The following is an 18,512-nucleotide window of genomic DNA, read 5'->3' on the forward strand; positions in this document are numbered from 1 at the left end:
ATAGTATTCCCCTGTGGCCTCTAATGCTTATCTGCAATACCTCGTAGTGTAATGTTTAGATAGTTGCTAGGCCCAGCTGTCTCCATGGAGACAAGGGTAGATTTGTGAGTGTGCTAGTTATTCCAAGTGACTAACTGCAGCAGACAGTTTATCCAACCTTTTATCTTTTTTCTGCAGTTCAGAAGTCTTGAAAAAGCCTACTGTACTGCATGACTTATATGGAATTCACTTTGTAAAATATCTTCCTTCCTAAATTTAGTTTACTTTGCCTTGGGGAGAGTGCAATTTGTTTATAGGAATTGCTGATTCTTGCCTGGAAATACTCTGTTGGTAAAATGAAACATTCGCATATAGGAGGATTTCTAAGTGTCACTGCCCAGCCCCTCCAAGAAGATATTCATTGGAACAAAGGCAAATGAGAAATGTGCTTGACTAAGAATTGCCCCAGTATGCAAGACACTCCAGAGCCTGGAAAGTCTTTCCCTCCTTAGAGTAAAGCAATGGACCGAAGCCATAGTGCCCCATGGGTTCTCCATCTAGCTCAGCTTATTCTGGCCAGGAGAAAGTGGCCTACTTATGATGGTGGTTGACAGAACCAACCAAGAGAGAGAATGTAGGACAATTTCTCTCCATAACAAATCCCTCTGAAAGTGGGAGGCTGACAGCAGGTGATGCCATCAAAACAGGCTTTGGCTTTCAAAGCTAGCCCTTCATCTCCTGGCCCAGTATTTTCTCTTTCCCATCTCTCAGGCTTCACTTGATATTTTCACTAGAAGCAAAACAAGTTATGGCACTGTAGGATCCCAATTACCCTTGCCTTGAGCTTGAATAAAGGCAGGCTGAGTTGGGGAGAGTAAAGTTCAAGGGTCTGGGAGCTTTGATAAAAATTTTTAATAGAGTCAAAGCTCTAATATTAATCCCAGTAATTTCAAACTTGTAATAACTCAGAGTGCTGACCTGAAAGTTGCTTATTGAAACTGTTAAACATACAAAAAATAATAATGAGAATAGTATAATGAACCTCCATGTACCTATCACCCAACTTCAACATTTATTACCATTTTGTTAATATTAGCAAAGCTTTTCTTCATTGAAAGTTTTGTCTTGCTTTCATATAGGACTGTTTACTGCCCTTAAGACTTTAAACTATCTTAAGAAACTATAAATACTTTAGTTTAGAAGCTCCCCTTTACATAGCAGTAACTGATCTACCAATTACAAATAATTCCTAATTGTTCATTAAATAGGTCTCTCAGGGCCATTCTGAGACAACACTTCCTTAAAGCATTTTGAGTCCAGCTTGAGCTGTTTTTCTTTGAGAGTAATAAAACTATTGCTTTTAAATCATCCTATGATTTGGATTTTCCCCTGGTTCACACTGACCTTGTCCTCACCACCTTTCCTAGTTAAGATCAGTTACCAAAGAGGGCTGATAAATTTAAGGAAGAATGTGTTTGTAGCCCTGAGTTTTGTGTAATAGCCAAGCTCTTCCTGTGGAGGAACAATCACTTAAGGCCAATATTTCCGGCTGGATCACAGGAAGCCATTGGCTTGTTTGTCCATGCAGAAACAAGGAAAAGTGTGAATGGGGTCTAAATGAGATAGTGATTGTCCATTAGCCCTCCAGGAAAGGACTGAGTCATAGTGTCCAAAAGGCATTAAATCAATCTGGATTGTTGGAGTGGATGATTCACTTCCAAGCTGCTTGGATTAACAACATTATTATTTCTCTGCCATCGACTAGGCTTATTATACTTTGTGTGAAGCAAGGCTAATATGCTTGAAAGCACTTGAAAGTGTTTGAAGCTTTTCAAGCTCCTAAAAATTTACACACAACCTGGTGTAAGTGCTTGGTATATCTGAGTCCTGTCTCTCGGTGCTTCAGAGCTATTAACTTCTTGCCTGAGAAGAGAAAATGTGACCTCCCATCTTTGCTTCATTAGCATAGTGACATAAGTAAACTAGGAAAACAAAGCGTTTGATCAACTCACTTGACTTGTCCAGAATTCTACTCACTCTGGCTATCATAAGATGCTGTATCACATTTCTTATAGAGTCAGCTTTTTTAAGCCTGCATAAAGGATGAGAGAACTGTGGTGTTCTTCCATCCCTCTTGAAGGAAGAACTTTGGGTTAATCATAATACTTGACTGTAAACCCCATCTACAAATCTCAGGGGAAAGTCTGCTTCCCACAGGCCCTGGGTATGACGAGATATGTAATTGGAGTCTCTGGGGTCTGAGTTAGTGTGGCTGCGAATCAATTAAGCTCAGTACTTTGAAAACCATTTTCTCTCATTCAGGTGAAAAAGAATCCCAAGTGCAATGTGAGTTTGATGGAAGAAAGCATCTGTGTAAATTGGGTCTTGGAGGGTCCTATAAGACCTTTATTTTGTGGAGATAAATTATTCTCTCATTGCTGCCTACCCTCTCATCTTTTCCCGTGTTTGATGCTGGCTGAATTTGGAAGTAGGACAAGGATATCAGTAAGAGATATGTAATTCCCTTCTGTTTGAATGTGCAAGTCTTGAGATAAGAGCAATACTCAACTGGAACGCTTGCGAGGTTTTTTGTTTTTAAAGAATTTGACTGTAATAACTGTTGGTTTCAAAACCATGTTTTACAGCATCTATCTGTTCAGATTTCTTGATGGGCTCCATCATTTCAATGTGGCAATTGTTCCCTGTCTTGGAAAGATATTTTTAGGTACCCAGGCCCAGACACTTCTTATTTCCGGAACTGGAGAGGGAAAGGGAAGAAATATTGGGGATGTGATGGTCTTGTGCTTTTATTTTTCAGGTCTGAGACTCTCTTTTAGTACCTTCTCTTCATTTTCTGACAACATTCTGAGGGCGGCTGGGGCCTAGGGGAGGAGGATCAGCCCGTGCCTCATCCCTGTACTTCTTTGCTGACTTCAAATGCTGCTTGTTGCCCGCAAGGTGCCTTCTGCTTCTCCATCACTGCTGTACAGGATGAATCAACATTTCCCCATCCATTCCATTGCATGACACAGCCCCTCTGAAGTGAGAGAGACTCTGGGAGTTGTGCTCGTTAATTTATATTCTGGAAGGACCTCAGTGCATCAGTGTTCATTGGCTGGTATATGATCTATTGGTGGTGTGGAGGAATACCCCTAAAGGAAGGGATGTTCCTATTAACTGCAGGGCCTCTCTCATTCTTTATATGTCATGCTTTGGTATGAGTAAATAGGGTTGCTCCCAAAGAGAGCAATCCAACGCTGTTGTTTTATTTTTCCTCCAAGCTGGTGGTGGTTTATGTTGGGGGTGGGAGATGAGGGATGAATGTAAGGAAATCTGGAAGTTCCTCTAACGAAATCAAACCCATTTATTTTCCAGGACTAGTATTGGAGGGAGGATTTCCTTGTGGTGTGGGCCAGCTGGATCATAGAGCCCTCAATTTTCTTTCTCTTAAATCTTTTACTCTCTTAGAGGACCTGCTACTCCTACATTGGCCTGAATCTTATGTTTTCAAAAGTGGTTGAGAAGCCTGGAATGCAGTTCTAATTCTCGCATTAACTATCTGCTGGGCCTTGGGAAGTTCCCTTTTCCTCACTTGGCTCATCTGTAAAATTTCGGGGTTGACATAGATTATAGATCTCTAAGATTCCTTCGAGCTTTTGGCTTTCTGGCTTTCTGGTTCTGAATTGGGAGTCTCCTGATCTTGTCTGATGGAGGCCATCATTGAGTCCCCCAGAGACTGGTCCAATAGATATTCTGTATCATTTATGTAACCAGTGAGGCCTTTTGAGTTTTCTTTCTCCATTTTTGGGCTGTAAGATATAATAAGCAGAACTAATTATTTCAGGCTCCTAAATGTAAACTTAGTTTCCTAAATAAAGGACAAATAACTGAGTTTTGGATAAAAAGGGAAAAAGCATTTGGGGGCCTAATGGTGTGAATCAGATTCCTTGAGGAATGGCATCTCAAAGGGAGTGTCTAAGCCCAGCATCACTGAGATGAACAGGAGCTCAGAAATCTCTGTGTTTTCCTTCTGGGACTGAGTGGCTTCACCTCTAGGAAGTCCTAGGATGAAGGAGTCCTCATTCTGGGCACATTGGGGCATTGCCATGTGAAACCACTTGCTCTGTCGTGGTTGTAGAATAAGTGGAGCTGAGTTAGGAGAGACAGGCTTGGAAATATTGGGTTAGTGGTGCCTTCCTTTGTGCTCCTATAGCACATATGTTCTGTTCAGCACTTTTCCCACTCCCTTGGGGTTGTTGGGTGGATATGTCTCCCTTGTGTCCCCCATGAGTTCTTAGATTCTTGAAACAGAAGCAAGTGTCTCAGGAAACTCCAGCATCTAACACAGGACCTGGCACACAGTGGGTATTCAATGAATGTCTTCTGAAAAATCTACTCTGATTCCCCAAGCTAGAATCACATGGCTCCCATTGCACCCTGTACTTCTTTTTGTCTATCAGAGTACTGATTGTACTGTATTCTAGGTGCCAACTGACTTGTATCTCTGCTCCACTACCTTGAGGGTAGGATTTTTTATTTCTTCTCTACTGCAGTGACTGGCGCAAAGGAGGTACTAGATAAATATTTGTTTGATTGATGTGTAGAAGATTTTATTATTGCAAAGACCCAAATATTATGTGGTAACCTCTCCCTCCTGTCTTATGGGGCTCCTAGAAAAGTACCTTTCCCAGCATTTTGCTAAATATTTTGTCCTTGTCATTCATTCATTCCCCATTATTTGACAATCTACCATAAGTCTACACTGTACCAGGAGCAGTCCCTCTTCAGAGATGAATCAGATGGATCCTGCCTCATCAAGAAAGCTTTTATAGGTGAGGAACCTCCAGAATTAAAACCATGTAACTATAAACCAAGAGCAAAATCAACGCAAATTTAGGAACTTTAATCCTAAATTAAATAGTCTAGAATTGCACATATGAGATTTCCCTCTTCTCCATTCTTTCCTCCCTGTATCCCATTCCTGGCTGTTTTTATACACCTGCCTACCTCCTGTATGTTTTCAGCCTTCAGATTGGAAGCTGCAGTGTTGCAGCCTCTAGCTGCTTTAGCAGCCTGGAGCCTTTCTGTGGAGAACTGCAGCATCGGCTCTCATTGAGGACTGTTCATTTATGACACTATCAAACTGAATTCATGCCTAACAGTTGTAGTGGAGACTTGCTAGTAACGTCTTCCTCTTTCATTTTATAACTTGATTAGGTACCAGAGCTGACTAGATAAGTTTTCTTCTTATAAGAATGATGTTTATTTCAGCCCTGGAAGTTTTTGGGAAATTTTTTTCAATGGTTGTTGCATAGTATTTGCATTGGTAGATGTATCAATTATGCTTTTTTGTCGTTGTTTTCCATCTTGTGAAACTAACTAACAATTATCTTAACAGATAACATTGCTACTTCTACCACTTGTCCCAAAAGAATGTAAACTCTCCCCACTTAGAGATGGTAAATGCTGGATTATTTGTGTTTCTGAAAAGGTTTTGCAAATATTCTAGGTGTAGTATTGTATTGGTTGGAGTAAATGCTAGTTGCTGTAACAGATAAACCCTGGAATCACAGTGGCTTAAACCAACAGTTTCTTTCTTACTCATATCACTTCTTCAAGTAGTGATCCAGGGACTCAGACTCCTTTCATCTTATGGCTCGGCTGTGTTTAACATGGCATTCCCAAGGTTGCTCTAGGGTTTATCTTCATTCCATCCAGCTGTAAAGAGAAAATAATATGAAGGATATTATATATTAGGTTTTTTAATGGGTCAGGACTCGAGATGTTATGTATCACTTTGGTCCGTATTCCATTGGGCAAAAATCTATGCCGTGAATACAACTGTCTATAAGGGATACTGATAAATACAGTCTCGATGTATGCCCAGAAGGAGGGGAAACATGTTTTCATGAGCACATAATGGCTATAACAAGTACCTCCAGGGAGACCACTAGAAAGCTAAACCATTCTTTCCATACCTGTCTCCCTTTCACTGGTGCAACAAAGCCACTGGGGAACAGATACATTATTTCCCACTCCTGTTGTCTTTTCATATGCACCCTTAGCTCTCAGGTGGGAGGAGCTAGACCCTAACCTGATTGATTGTAAAGGATTATTGATCCAGAGGTCAAGAATCATTCACTGGATGCCCTCTTAGGGAATGATAAATCTCTAAAGAAAATTACATCACCTACAGTTTTCCTTTTACCTTTTCCTCACAGGTTTGCCTAGAGGTGAGGAAACTGGGGTCTCTCTCTGGTTCTTGCTGAAAGGAGACACCTAGTTGTTTTCTGACGTACTGTATCAGCAAGCCAGGGCCAGGGCCTACATGAAACATTATCAGAATTAGAGCTGCGCGATATTTACCAAGCAATCAACATATATCAAGTACTTGTTAAGAGCTGGGGATATAGAGATAAATAAGATGGTCAAAACAGCAATGACATAGGGGCCGGCCCCGTGGCCGAGTGGTTGGGTTCGCGCGCTCTGCTGCTGGCGGCCCAGTGTTTCATTGGATCGAATCCTGGGCGCGGACATGGCACTGCTCATCAAACCACGCTGAGGCAGCGTCCCACATGCCACGACTAGAAGGACCCACAGCGAAGAACATACAGCTATGTACCGAGGGGTTTTGGGGAGAAAAAGGAAAAAAAAATCTTAAAAAAAAAAACAAACAAAAACCCAGCAATGAGATACCTTTTTTCTCTGATAATATTCGCAAAATTTAAAAGGCTGACAATAGCAAGTGTTGGTAAGGATGCAGGGAAATGACAACTCTTGAACAATGCTAATAGGCATAAAAATTGGTCCAGCTACACTGGAGAGAAATCTGTCAGTTTCCGTTAAACTAACAATGCACATGCCCCATAATCCAGCAGTTCTACTTCTAGGACTCCTTATTAAAGTAACACTTACACATGTACACCAAGAGATATCTAGTAAAGCACGTTTGTTGTAACTTTTTTTGCAAAAGCAAAATCTTGGAAACAACCTGAATGCCCATCAATAGGAGAATGTTTACATAAACTGGAGGTATGTCTATATAATGGATTATTACACAGCAATTAAAAGGAATTAATCAGATATATATATATCAACATGGATATATTTCAAAAACATTTTTGAGTGAAGGAAGTAAGTGGCAGAATGATGCACACAGCCACATGGCATCTGGAAAATGATGTTGCAAGCCAATAGTGTATATTTTATATGGATACAGTTATGTCTATAAATGTATAAAAAAGATTAGAAGGATACACATGAAACTCATATTAGTGTTTGGTTACCTTTGGAAAGGTAGGGAGGGAATAGAGCATGGGGGTGGAGGTCAAGGGAACATTTGGCTTTACCCATAATGTTCTATTCTGAAACAGTGAACAATGTTTTCATAAATTATTTTTAAAGGAAATAAATAGAAAAAGACTGGAAGCAAAAGTGCCAAAATGCCAATAATGGTTACTTGTGGATGTTAGAAACATGAGTGATTGCTGTATTATTCTTTGTACTTTTCTGTATGTTTTAAAATTACCAAAAACAACTAGAGAAACAACCACAAAATCCCACTGTCCATGACTTCAAAGAGCTTGCTCTCGAATGGGGGAAGACAGACAGGTAAACAAACATATAAACAGGTAAAGCGTTCAGGGTGCTGAGAGAACAAAGAGGAGAGGCTCCTAACTTAGACTTAGGGGTCCAATAAAAACTTCCCAGAGAAGATGCCAATGATTTAGTCCTTGAAGATCAAGTATGAGCCTTCTAAGTCGAGGAGTTACATCCTGTGGCATTCTAGGCCAAGGAAACAGCATAGCAATGGGGTGGAGATAACAAATAGCATGGTGTATGAGAAAACTGCAATTGGTTTTGTTTGTCTTGAATACAAATTGTCAGGTAGGGTGGGAGGAGTGGCAGGAGATGAGGTAATGTAGGTACCTAAGGATTGGAAGGGCTTCACTAAGGAGCTTGGACTTTTTCTTATTATAATTACTAAAATTTATTGAATGGTTTACCATGTGCTAGGCATTGTATGAAGCTTTGTACTTGTACATCTTTTAATTTTCTCCACAGCCTGTGAGAGGTAGGTACTATTATTGTCTCTATTTTAGAGAAAGGAAACTGAGGCTCACTGAGAGGATCAGGTCTGTATCTGGGCAGTGAAATGCTTTTTTAGTTGATTGAGATCTAGCTGTGGAGATGAGTTTGCACTAAGCTAGCGATTCTCAAATGTTGGTGAGTGTCAAAATCACCTGGGAAAGCTTAATAACATGTAGGTTTCTGGGCTCCAACATATGGATTGTGATTTAGCAGGTCTAGGGTGGAACCCAGGAGTCTGTAGATTTAATATTTATCTCCAGGTGATTCTGATGTAGGTGGGCCTGGGATCACACTTTGAACAATCCCCACAGTATTACCTTTCTCCCTTGAGAACGTTGGACCACTGGTGTCCATTTTAAGCATAGCTGCCCATGGGTGGGGCAAAGTTCTAACAACTACTCATTACAAGAATTAGCCCTATTACCTTGGGACTCTGTTTCACTTAGATAAACAGTCACTGACATAAATAACAAAAGCCCATCTGCAAAAACGGTAGAGTGAGCAAGGGCCCTTTAGTCTCTCACTTGAGGTCCTCCAGCTCCTGGAACTCATTAGACTCAGAGCTGAGCACATGGTATATGCTTAGTAAACACTGCTGGGTGGTCAGTTGGTTAGTCTCAGCATGACCATAAGTAAGAGTGATAAATCATAGGTAAGTGATCAATTTGTATTTTATAAGCAAATACATCATGCCTATTGATTGCTTGGAAACCAACTGGATCTGTGGGCAAGAGATTTTACAAATGGAATGCAGAGGACATAGGCTAATATTACTATTCACACATCACAAAAAGCAGAGGCTCAGGCACTGTCCTATAGCTTTGACTCAGAGAGATTCCACATTCATATTCCTGCCGTGGTATAAACTCTCTCCTCTACCCACTTCTATTCTCTGGGCAGTGAGAGTTTCTTCTGGGTCTTCTGAGAGAGTGTTTATTTCTGTCTCCTGTGTCACTAGGAACAATAGGTAGGGGCAGAGAATTTGTGTTCAAAGCTTTCCATTTTCTTCTCCCTAAGACTTAGATGGATGATTAGGAGATTAATGGAGCCCTTTGAAGTTGGAAATGAAAGACCTGTTGAATCACAGCAGCCTAGTCTCTTTGGTTCCCATAATAGTCCTGTATTCTTGCCTCTTTCTTTTGAAGTGATAGCAATTTGAGGAATTGGTTGAGGCTGTCCTGTTTTACAATGGTGTAGTTCAACCTCTTTGCCCTTTTTGGGCCACACTCAAGATTATGTTAATATAGTACAGCTTTGAGGAAAGGAAATGGTCATCTCTTGGCTCAAATGCTTTGGTCTAGAATGTGAGTAGAGGATTAAACATAACACCAGTGCTTTGTTTTTTATGTGTTCTTTCACTTGTGCTCAGCATTGAAAATTCTGATCAGAACATGTTTTTCCCCCATGATCCCTTTAATAGTTCTTCTGTCAAAATAATCTTCCTCCTGCTACTGTGATTATATTCTTCACACTTTCCAGTCTTTTGTCAAATTCTGTGTCCTTTTCTGACCAAAATGTATTCATAAGCTGTGCTCATATAATGTCTGTGTGACTTGAAGTGAAAGATCCCAACAACCTCATGGTTTTTTTGTGTGTGTGTTTCTCCTTCCCTGTGAAGTCAACTATTTTCTTTATTATTTTTTTACAGATTTTTTTTGTAGACACACTCTATGTGCATTAGAAGGAAGCCATTATTGTAGGCATTAAAAACGATGGAGTCATGAAGCTGATGGGATGTGAAGATGTCCTTTCATACAGCCCCTGCAATCAGCCAGGTAAATATTTAGTCTACTCAAGTAAGTAGTCATCTCATCTCTTCTTCAAGACTATTTTGATCATTTGGTCATGTTTTGTCTCCACAGTCAAGATGTTTTTCCTCCTGTCCAACCATGAGTTTTCTTACAAGGAGAGCATTAATGGTAGTCTTTTCTTTAATCCTCCTAGACAATGATGTATGTATGTATATTGTACATTGAGCTTGACATTAAACTTGGAAATTGCTCTGAGCTGTAGACACCTCAGCAATCTCTCAGGTTTGTATTATTTTGGTTCCTGACCTTCAACTTTTACTTCTATTTCCAGTCCTGTTCCTGCCCTTTGAAACTTTGAGGCATGTTTCAGATGTATGTGAATCCTCAGAACAAAGTCTGGGAGCCCTGTTACAAGTCCAGCCCTTGTTCTGGACTCGTATGGTATGAATGAGATCATGAATATTATTACCACCAACGTTTACTGAGCACTTATTATGTGTCAGGCAGTGTTCCAGGACCTTTATGTTTATTATCCCATTTACTCCTCACAGAAACCATATGATATGGGTATTGCTATTATCCCATTTTATAGAAGAGGAAGTGCAGAGTTGGAGAGGCCAAGGAGCTTGCCCAATTTCACACAGCCAGTAAGAGGTAGAACCAGAATCTGAACTTAGGTCTGATACTTGAGTCTTTGCTTTTAGCCACTATGGTCTGTTGTCTCCCTAGAGTGTCTTGGATAGAAGGTATAACTTGTTTCATTCCAAAGGTGGAGACAGAATTAAACATGTCTTTATATTTACCAACATGAGAAAAAGGTGAATTAGAAGGTTTCTGTGAGGTTGGCCTAAATTGTCAGATTTTCTTTTGGTATCTCTTTGGAATCAATTTTCATTGAGCTTTGGTGACCAGGACTTTTGACTAAATGCTCCACAAGACCCTATGCAATTTGCAGCCATAAATAAAGAGGGAGAGCACTGCCGTGCTTAGGTGTGGTAATGTAAGTTATGTAGCATTTGTGCGAGCTGTCCTAGTTGTCTCATAGAGGGATTTTTGAGGTGTGTGAGTTTTCACAGATACAGCTCCAGTGACTTTATTTTTGTGTTAATGCAGAGGTTCTCTCTTTGCTTGCATTTTGTCTAAATTCTCAAATTTTCCCTCTCCTGACCCTATTTTAGTAGAGCTACTACTTTGCAGTCTCTGCAAAACTCTTGAATCCATTAACTGAAAAGCACTTTGAGATCAACATTCACAAAGATCAGCCATATGCCAGGCCATAAAAACACACCTTAACAAATTAAAATAATTTAAATTACACGAAGTATACTATCTGACTATAAGGAAATTAAACAAGAAATCAATAACAAAAAGATAACAGGAAAATCTCTAATCCCTCAGAAATTAAATAACATGTTCCTAAATAATCCATAGGCCAAAGAGGAAATATCAGGGAAATTTAGAAAATATTTTGATCTGAATGAAAATGAAAATACAGTTCTTTTCCTTTTCACTAGGACACACACATGCACACAAGAGAACATGCTGCTTTCAAATATTATGCCCTTCTGAGGACTTAAGGTATGCTTGCTAACTCAGGCTCTTCATTCCTGCATCCCTCTTTCCTTAGGATGAGTTTTTCCAACAGCGTTCCTTAAATATAGGTTTCTGTTGGGCCATCCTATCCCACACTGCAGAGGACACAACCTGACTTCTCACACAGGGGCTCCCCAGGCACTATGCAGACACACTTTCTTCAGACTAGCCTTACCAGCTTGCAAAATGTGCCCTCATGCCTGAGCCCCAGGCATAGAGACTATGATGCAAGCTAAACTCCTTCCACATACAATTACCAACAGCAGAGTGGAGTGGAAAGAGCATGTGTGAGCCGTGGAATCGAACAGACGGACTTGGGTTCATCTCACAGCTCCACACACTACCGGCTGGATGACCTTGTATGTTGTTAACTTCTCTGAGCTTCAGTTGTTTCCTCATTCATGAAATGGTACAGTGACTCTTTCTTGCAGGTCCTTATGATAAATACATTAGATAAATGCATATAAAGCTTTTACCACAGGGCCTAGCATAATAAGGATGCTAACGAACAATTTCTGAGTTAGGAACTGTTCTAAGTGCTATACAAGTATTACCTCATTTAAACATGCTCACAACCACCCTGTGAGGTAGGTATTATGATCTCCATTTTATAAATGAAGAAACCGAGGTACAGAGAGGTTAGGTGATTTGTCCAAGTCACATCACCTTTTTGTTTTTTGAACTGTCACCAACTTTAATAGACTCAGAATGTGTCTGCCAAAGCAGACTGACTCTGGGATGTCTGAGTGCTCCAGCTTCTGTAGTCCACTCTGGCCTGGTGGACCAGTGGCAGAGTTGAGGGGGAGGAGCTGGTTTAAATGAGCTCTAAAATTCCTTTCTTGCCCAAATTCCAAGATGCTATACATTGAGTTAGTAAGGACATTGTATTGCATAATTAGATATATTCATCCACCACCCCACTCCTAGCAGCAGTCCTTCTATAGACCAGTGTTAGGGCTATCACTAATGAGGAGATAAAAGTATAAGTAGCTGCCTGACTTACTTTTATCTGAGAATAATTGAATATTCCTGGCAGCCAAAGGCTCTGAGCAGAGTGGCTCCTTAGGATGACTAATTTAAAAGAGGGCTTCATTGCAGCCCATGCTATCCCAGAGGTTTTCCCTGATGTTTATCTCCTCAAGGAGGAGCAGGGCACTGGAAAGAAAAATCAAATTTGTCTTCCCTGGTTGTGCATGAGCTACTGTGGCTTGCAAATGTCTGTTTTTGGACAGATAATTTGCTCATGGGTGTATCTAGTTTTTTTGGGGGGGAGGGATAATTATTAACATTGATAATGAAAACATATGCTAAGGAATATAAAATTAATGCAAAGCTAATCACATTGCCAAGAATGAAAAACTATACTATCAAAAAGTCAGAAATACACCCCCCCCAACTGCTTATGACTACCCAAAACAAAGCAGGAAAATTTCAGAGAATACACAGAAAAAACCCCTGATAATCTTGAGGATTTACCCTAGTGGTTCCCAGACTTTGCTGCGTATTAGAATCACCTGGGGAGATTTTAAAACTCGTGATACACAGGTTGCACCCCATAGCAATTAAGTCACAATGTCTAGGGGTGGGAGCCACCTTTCTTTTTTTTTAAAGATCCCCAGGTGAGTGCAATGTGCAACAAAGTTTGGGAAACATGGTTTAGCCTATCTATACAGAAGTCATCATCTTCCCCTGAAGGTTCTCTTGAAGAGTCAGTGACAAGAAAGCCTTTGAGGACCTGACTTTAGTAAATTAATCTCCAAGGTAGGATTCCTGAGTATTAGAAAAGGGTGGGTCTTCTTTGAGATCATGGGCTTTGTTCTTACTTAGAAGATATCTCGGGGGTGGCCCCGTGGCTGAGTGGTTAAGTTCAAGTGCTCCGCTGTGCTGGCCCAGGGTTTCGCCGGTTTGGACCCTGGGCGCGGACATGGCACCGCTCGTCAGGCCACGCTGAGGCAGCGTCCCACATGCCACAACTAGAAGGACCTGTAACTGAGATATACAACTATGTACGGTGGGGTTTGGGGAGATAAAGCAGGAGAAAAAAAAAGGATGTGTCTTTATTAGATTTAACTTCAAGTAAGAAGTGATGAAATTTGCTAAGGAGAGGGAAAAGAAATGGCTCCAGAATTTCTTTATATAAGGAGTTTGGGGAGGATGATTTGGTTATAATTCGGTGTGACTGTGTTTGCAGGGAACACACAATATCTAGATTATACTGTATGTTTGTTTAGGATGGTTGATGGAGATTGTGAGGGAAGGTGAAGCCATCATTTTTACCACCATGGAGGAGAAGAGGAATTTACACTTTTTTTGCTAAGGTGATTTTCAGCAAAATAGTGAGGAAGATGAGGTTCTCAGCAAAATCTGAAACCCATTAGCACCACCTTCCTTTTCCTGTCTCCGTTCATTAGTGTCTCTAACCCCAGTAAATAGATACTAATAAACGATAATCACTAATCTTTACATAGTTTTTAACATGTGCAGATGCTGTTTTGAATCACTTGTTACGTCAACACACAATGTCTTAACCCAAAGAAATAGCTCATTGAGTGGGAGGTCAGGATCCAATGACTAGCTGGTGGGGGAAAATAATTTGAGTGAGTGCTTGGGGGCCCCTTAAATGAAACTATGTGGGCAATTCCCTACTTTGCTTACACTCCTTGTTATAATCAGTGCTTCTCAAACTTGTGGGTGTATCAGAATCACCAGAAGCACTTCTTAAAACACAGCTTGCTGGGCCCCACCATGGAGTTTAAGTAGGACTGGGGTGGGGCCTGATAATTTGCATTTCTCACTATTTCCCATGGGATGCCTATGCTACTGGACTAGGGAACACACTTTGAAAACCACTACATTAGAATGATTGTTTTTCCTTTCTTGATACTTTAGGCTAAAATAAAAAAGTTTGAGCTTGAAAAAGACTTCCCAAATATTGAAAAGATAGCATTCCTAGCAGGTTGGATGGGAAAAAACTGCTTTAACAGTTTAAATGTACTTCATGATAAAATATAAGATGAAGACAAGACTCTTAATACCTCAGTGATTAGTCATCTGACTGTAACTGTTTCTTTTACTTTAACAGTCAATACAAAATCCTCAAACAAGCTAATTAATTATCGAATATGGTCTGACTGGAACTCTTAACCATGCACATGGCCAAGTTAAAAGTACATCATTTGCTAGTCAGTACAAGGGACTACATTTCTACGACACAGTGATGAAGGCACAAGTCATGCAAGCTGGCTTGTAAACTACTTCACTTGGTTTCTCAAGGTTTTCTAAACCACCCCTGGTCTCTGTTAAGTATTCTGATATTTTACAACTGTAGTCTTATGACTATGACAAAAGTACTTCACAAGCACTGGAGTGTGGAAGTTCAAGGATGCAGTGAGTTCTGTATCTGGCAGAAGAGTAGGACCATTGAAATTCTAGGAAGAAAGCACTGGCTTAAAAATCCCTAAAAGCTTCTGATCGAGCTATCTAGAAATTCCAAAAAGATGAGGCTGTAAGTAACTCATAATTACGTTTAGGCTATTATTCAATGATACACACCCAGAAGACTGCAGCTTGCACTCTGCAAATTAGTGTTTAAGATTCTCTTTCCTATTCTGCATCATCATCGTTGTTGTTGGCATTTTCCTCCTCACCCACTTCTTCTTATATGGTACTTGGAAACTTGGAGTCATTGTGAGTGATCAAATGCTTCTCCAGTGATGTATAATACCAATTTTAGGATAATATTCTCATGGAAAAGGTACCCTAATTGAAAATGTTCATCAAATTTAGCTATAGCTCCCCAAACTCAGGCATTTCAGGAATACAAAAGTAATTGAATAACAGTAATTGGAAGTTGTTCTGTACACTGTTCTGAAGTTCTAATTCTCTTACTTTTCTGAAGCTTAATGGTTTGCTGGGTGACATTTTTCCCCATCTTGCAATGTATTCAGCATCTTATGCAGCCTGTAATCTCAGGTCCCCAAGAGAGATAGGGACCAGAATCATCTGGGCCTAAAGTAAATATACATGTTTTAGTCAACACTTCATTTGAGAAATATTCATTGAGTTCAAAGAGAAGTTCTGTGAAACGTTCTCACCAGTCTCTGAAAAGTTGAGTGTGATACCTTTTAGGTGCTCTAGAATAGCTCATCTTGTTTCTGAACTATGTTTCTGAGCATCAGTGTATTCTTAAACATAAACCAGAAATGAGGAATTCCTTTAGGGTAGCTTTTATCTTCAGACTTTGTCTCTTCCTTGAGCTGTCTCTGCTTCATTTCTTCACCAAGTGCCTCTGTAAAACCTGTTTTCCATTTGCTTTTACCTTCTGTAACCTCATAAATTGCATTGATTTTGTATCTCTTATCAAATAGAGGTTGATAGAGACAAGCACTTTTTAAAAAAATAGCATGAACTTCTCTATGAAATTTGGCTTTTGTTTGAGCAATTTCAAACTGAACATTTTTTTTTTTAAAGATTTTATTTTTTCCTTTTTCTCCCCAAAGCCCCCCGGTACATAGTTGTGTATTCTTCATTGTGGGTTCCTCTAGTCGTGGCATGTGGGACGCTGCCTCAGCGTGGTCTGACGAGCAGTGCCATGTCCGCGCCCAGGATTCGAACTGACGAAACACTGGGCCGCCTGCAGCGGAGCGCGCGAACTTAACCACTCGGCCATGGGGCCAGCCCCTCAAACTGAACATTTTTGAGGGCCTTAACTGCTGGCAATACTGGCTGTATTCTGGGTAGGCTGTGTGTGTTCTTTCATCATATTTATCTTGAGACCCTTCATCCGTTTGAGAGATTTGCCTCTGCTCAACAGTTGTTTTCTTCCTTCCAGTCCTCAATAACACGGTGGGCCCCCTCTTTTGTCCCACCTTCCGATGCCGGTGCCACAGCCTCCCTGGGAGAAAGCAGAACCTCCTGGGCACAGCGTGAGGCTTTTTTTGCTATCTCACCTCAGTGCCTTTATCTTCCTCATTATTATCTGTAAGTCCAAGTTGCTCAAGTGTCCTCCATCCCCTAAGGAAGACAGGAAGCCCAGGAGCATGTGGATGGTGACAGATGACGGGCAGGCCCTCAGCACCATATTCTATCTTTCTGGCACCATGTCGCCAGATCCCTCCTCTTGGCCTTCAGGAGCTGCCGCCTCAGCATCGAGGTTGACATCTTTAACACTCCCCTGGATGTTGCCATTCTGCCCTCCTCCCCCTCCATCCTTCACATTAGCCACTTCTCTTTAGGCAAATGGAGCTGGTGTCACGTCGCTTTCATCAGACATGTTGGGGGAACCTAGATACTTCCTGAGTAGCTACGGCTGGGAAGCAGTGGGTGTCACAGGTGACAGCAGACAATGAAGGTGGCAGCAGTGGTGCTGCTGGACTGAGGGCAATGGGCTGCTGCTGAGGTGTGACGGCCACTACTGCTGGGTGACCGGGATTAAGCGATGATGGCTGAGGAGCACAGACCTTGCCTGCGACTGAAAGTCGGGGCGGCCTCAATGCAGGGCAGGACTAGCAGATTCCCTGTCAGCCTTGAGCTGGCATTTAAATCTGGCCAAGGTCAAGGCAAGGCAAGGGGGAGCAGCCAGGCTCCGGAATGGTCAACAGTCGCCCCCTGCTGTTGCCTCTAGCAAGCTTCCCAGGTCTGACTTGCTGAGAAGAGGTAATTGACAGGCCATCTCTTTGTTGCCTCTCCGACCCCCACCCCCACCCCACTGCCTCCAGTTTGCTTTTGTGATTGGGGGCTCATTGCTCCTCTCTCCCCGCAGACCCCAGGAAGAAAGCCAAATTTATGACTACCAATATGCCGTATGCAAATGGCTTGAGACAGGTAGCTTTGAGAAACACAATAGATATAAATTCCACAAAGGGGAAGGGGTGTTTCCACCCACTAACACAAACTCCAATTAAACTTTTTTTTTTTTAACCTTTTGGTCCTAGTCAAGAAGACAGCATGGTTTTGTGCAAAATGCCCTGGAGATTAATGCTCAGGTATTAATGAAAATGGTTTAGGTCTGGGAGGGACCTTAGAAATCATGGAATCCAGTGATTCCTGAACCTTGAGTGTGCATAGGAATCACCTGGAAGGCTTGTTGGACCACAGATTGCTGCCCCGCATCGCCCCCTCACCCCACAGAGGTCAGGATTCTGTGGGGTCTGGGGTGACCTGAGGATTTGCATTTCCAGCAAGTTCCCATGGGAGGCTGCTGCTGGTGGTCCGGTGGGCTGCACTTTGAGAACCACAGGTCTAATCCAACTTCCTTATTTCACAGATGGGTCAACTGAGGCAGAACCCCAGCTGGGTTCCAGAAATGGTTTTGACACTTACCAGTTGCTGCGACTTTGCAATCTCATCCGGCTTCTCTGTGCCTCAGTTTTCTCATCTACCAAGTTAGGGTGATGACCTCTGTCCTGCCTATCCTCTGAGTGGTTTAATTTACAGGGTGGCTGCTGTTGGGTAGTTACTCAGCCTTCAACAACAACCCTCTAATTACCTAACCATTTCCCCCACTGGCTACTGGGTCAGAGTTTACACCCTGCTTTCCCTTTTGTCAAGGACTGAGAGAGGGAGATGTTGTCAAATTGGGGGTAGGACATAAGCCACTGTTCTTTTTGCTGTATTTTTTCTCATGTTGCATTTGTCTCTTATGTTTGTTAATGTTTCTAAGTATATTGGTTTTCCTTTTTTTTGGTAGAAGTTTCCCAGTCTTTTCTGTCTCTTTCATGTTCTTAAATTTACAACATTCTTTACCATCTGATGATAAGACTGTTCAAGTACATATTTTCTCATTTTTAAGTGTGATTTTTTTCCATGTGTACTCTGATCCATCTCGAGTTATATTGGCACATGATATGAACTTTGGATCTCAGTTGGCTTTTTCTTTCTAAACAGCTAACCTCTGGCGTCATTTGTTGAGTAATTCCTTTCCTCTCCCGTAATGTGTCTCTGTGCACTTTTTTATACTTCTAGGAAGGTAGAATATGTGGAAGAGAGATTTGAGTCTAATCCTATTCTTTTTCAAATGGGGAAACTAAGGCCCAGAGCAGCTAACTGGTTTTCCCAAGGTCATATTATTTAATGGACATGCTGCAACTAAAACCAAGA

General features: G+C 41.3%; 1 long non-coding RNA gene across 2 annotated transcripts in view; it reads left to right on the forward strand.

Moving 5' to 3' along the window:
• The window catches only part of LOC106824854 (uncharacterized), a 219,234-nt gene that overhangs the window by 20,895 nt on the left and 179,827 nt on the right, over nucleotides 1-18,512 (forward strand). For both annotated transcript variants that reach the window (XR_011499897.1, XR_011499898.1), the window contains exon 2: nucleotides 9,719-9,845. This is a non-coding gene — a long non-coding RNA (uncharacterized lncRNA). The remainder of the gene's footprint in view (nucleotides 1-9,718; nucleotides 9,846-18,512) is intronic.

This window comes from Equus asinus, chromosome X, assembly GCF_041296235.1.
Source record: "Equus asinus isolate D_3611 breed Donkey chromosome X, EquAss-T2T_v2, whole genome shotgun sequence".
Taxonomy (NCBI): domain Eukaryota; kingdom Metazoa; phylum Chordata; class Mammalia; order Perissodactyla; family Equidae; genus Equus; species Equus asinus.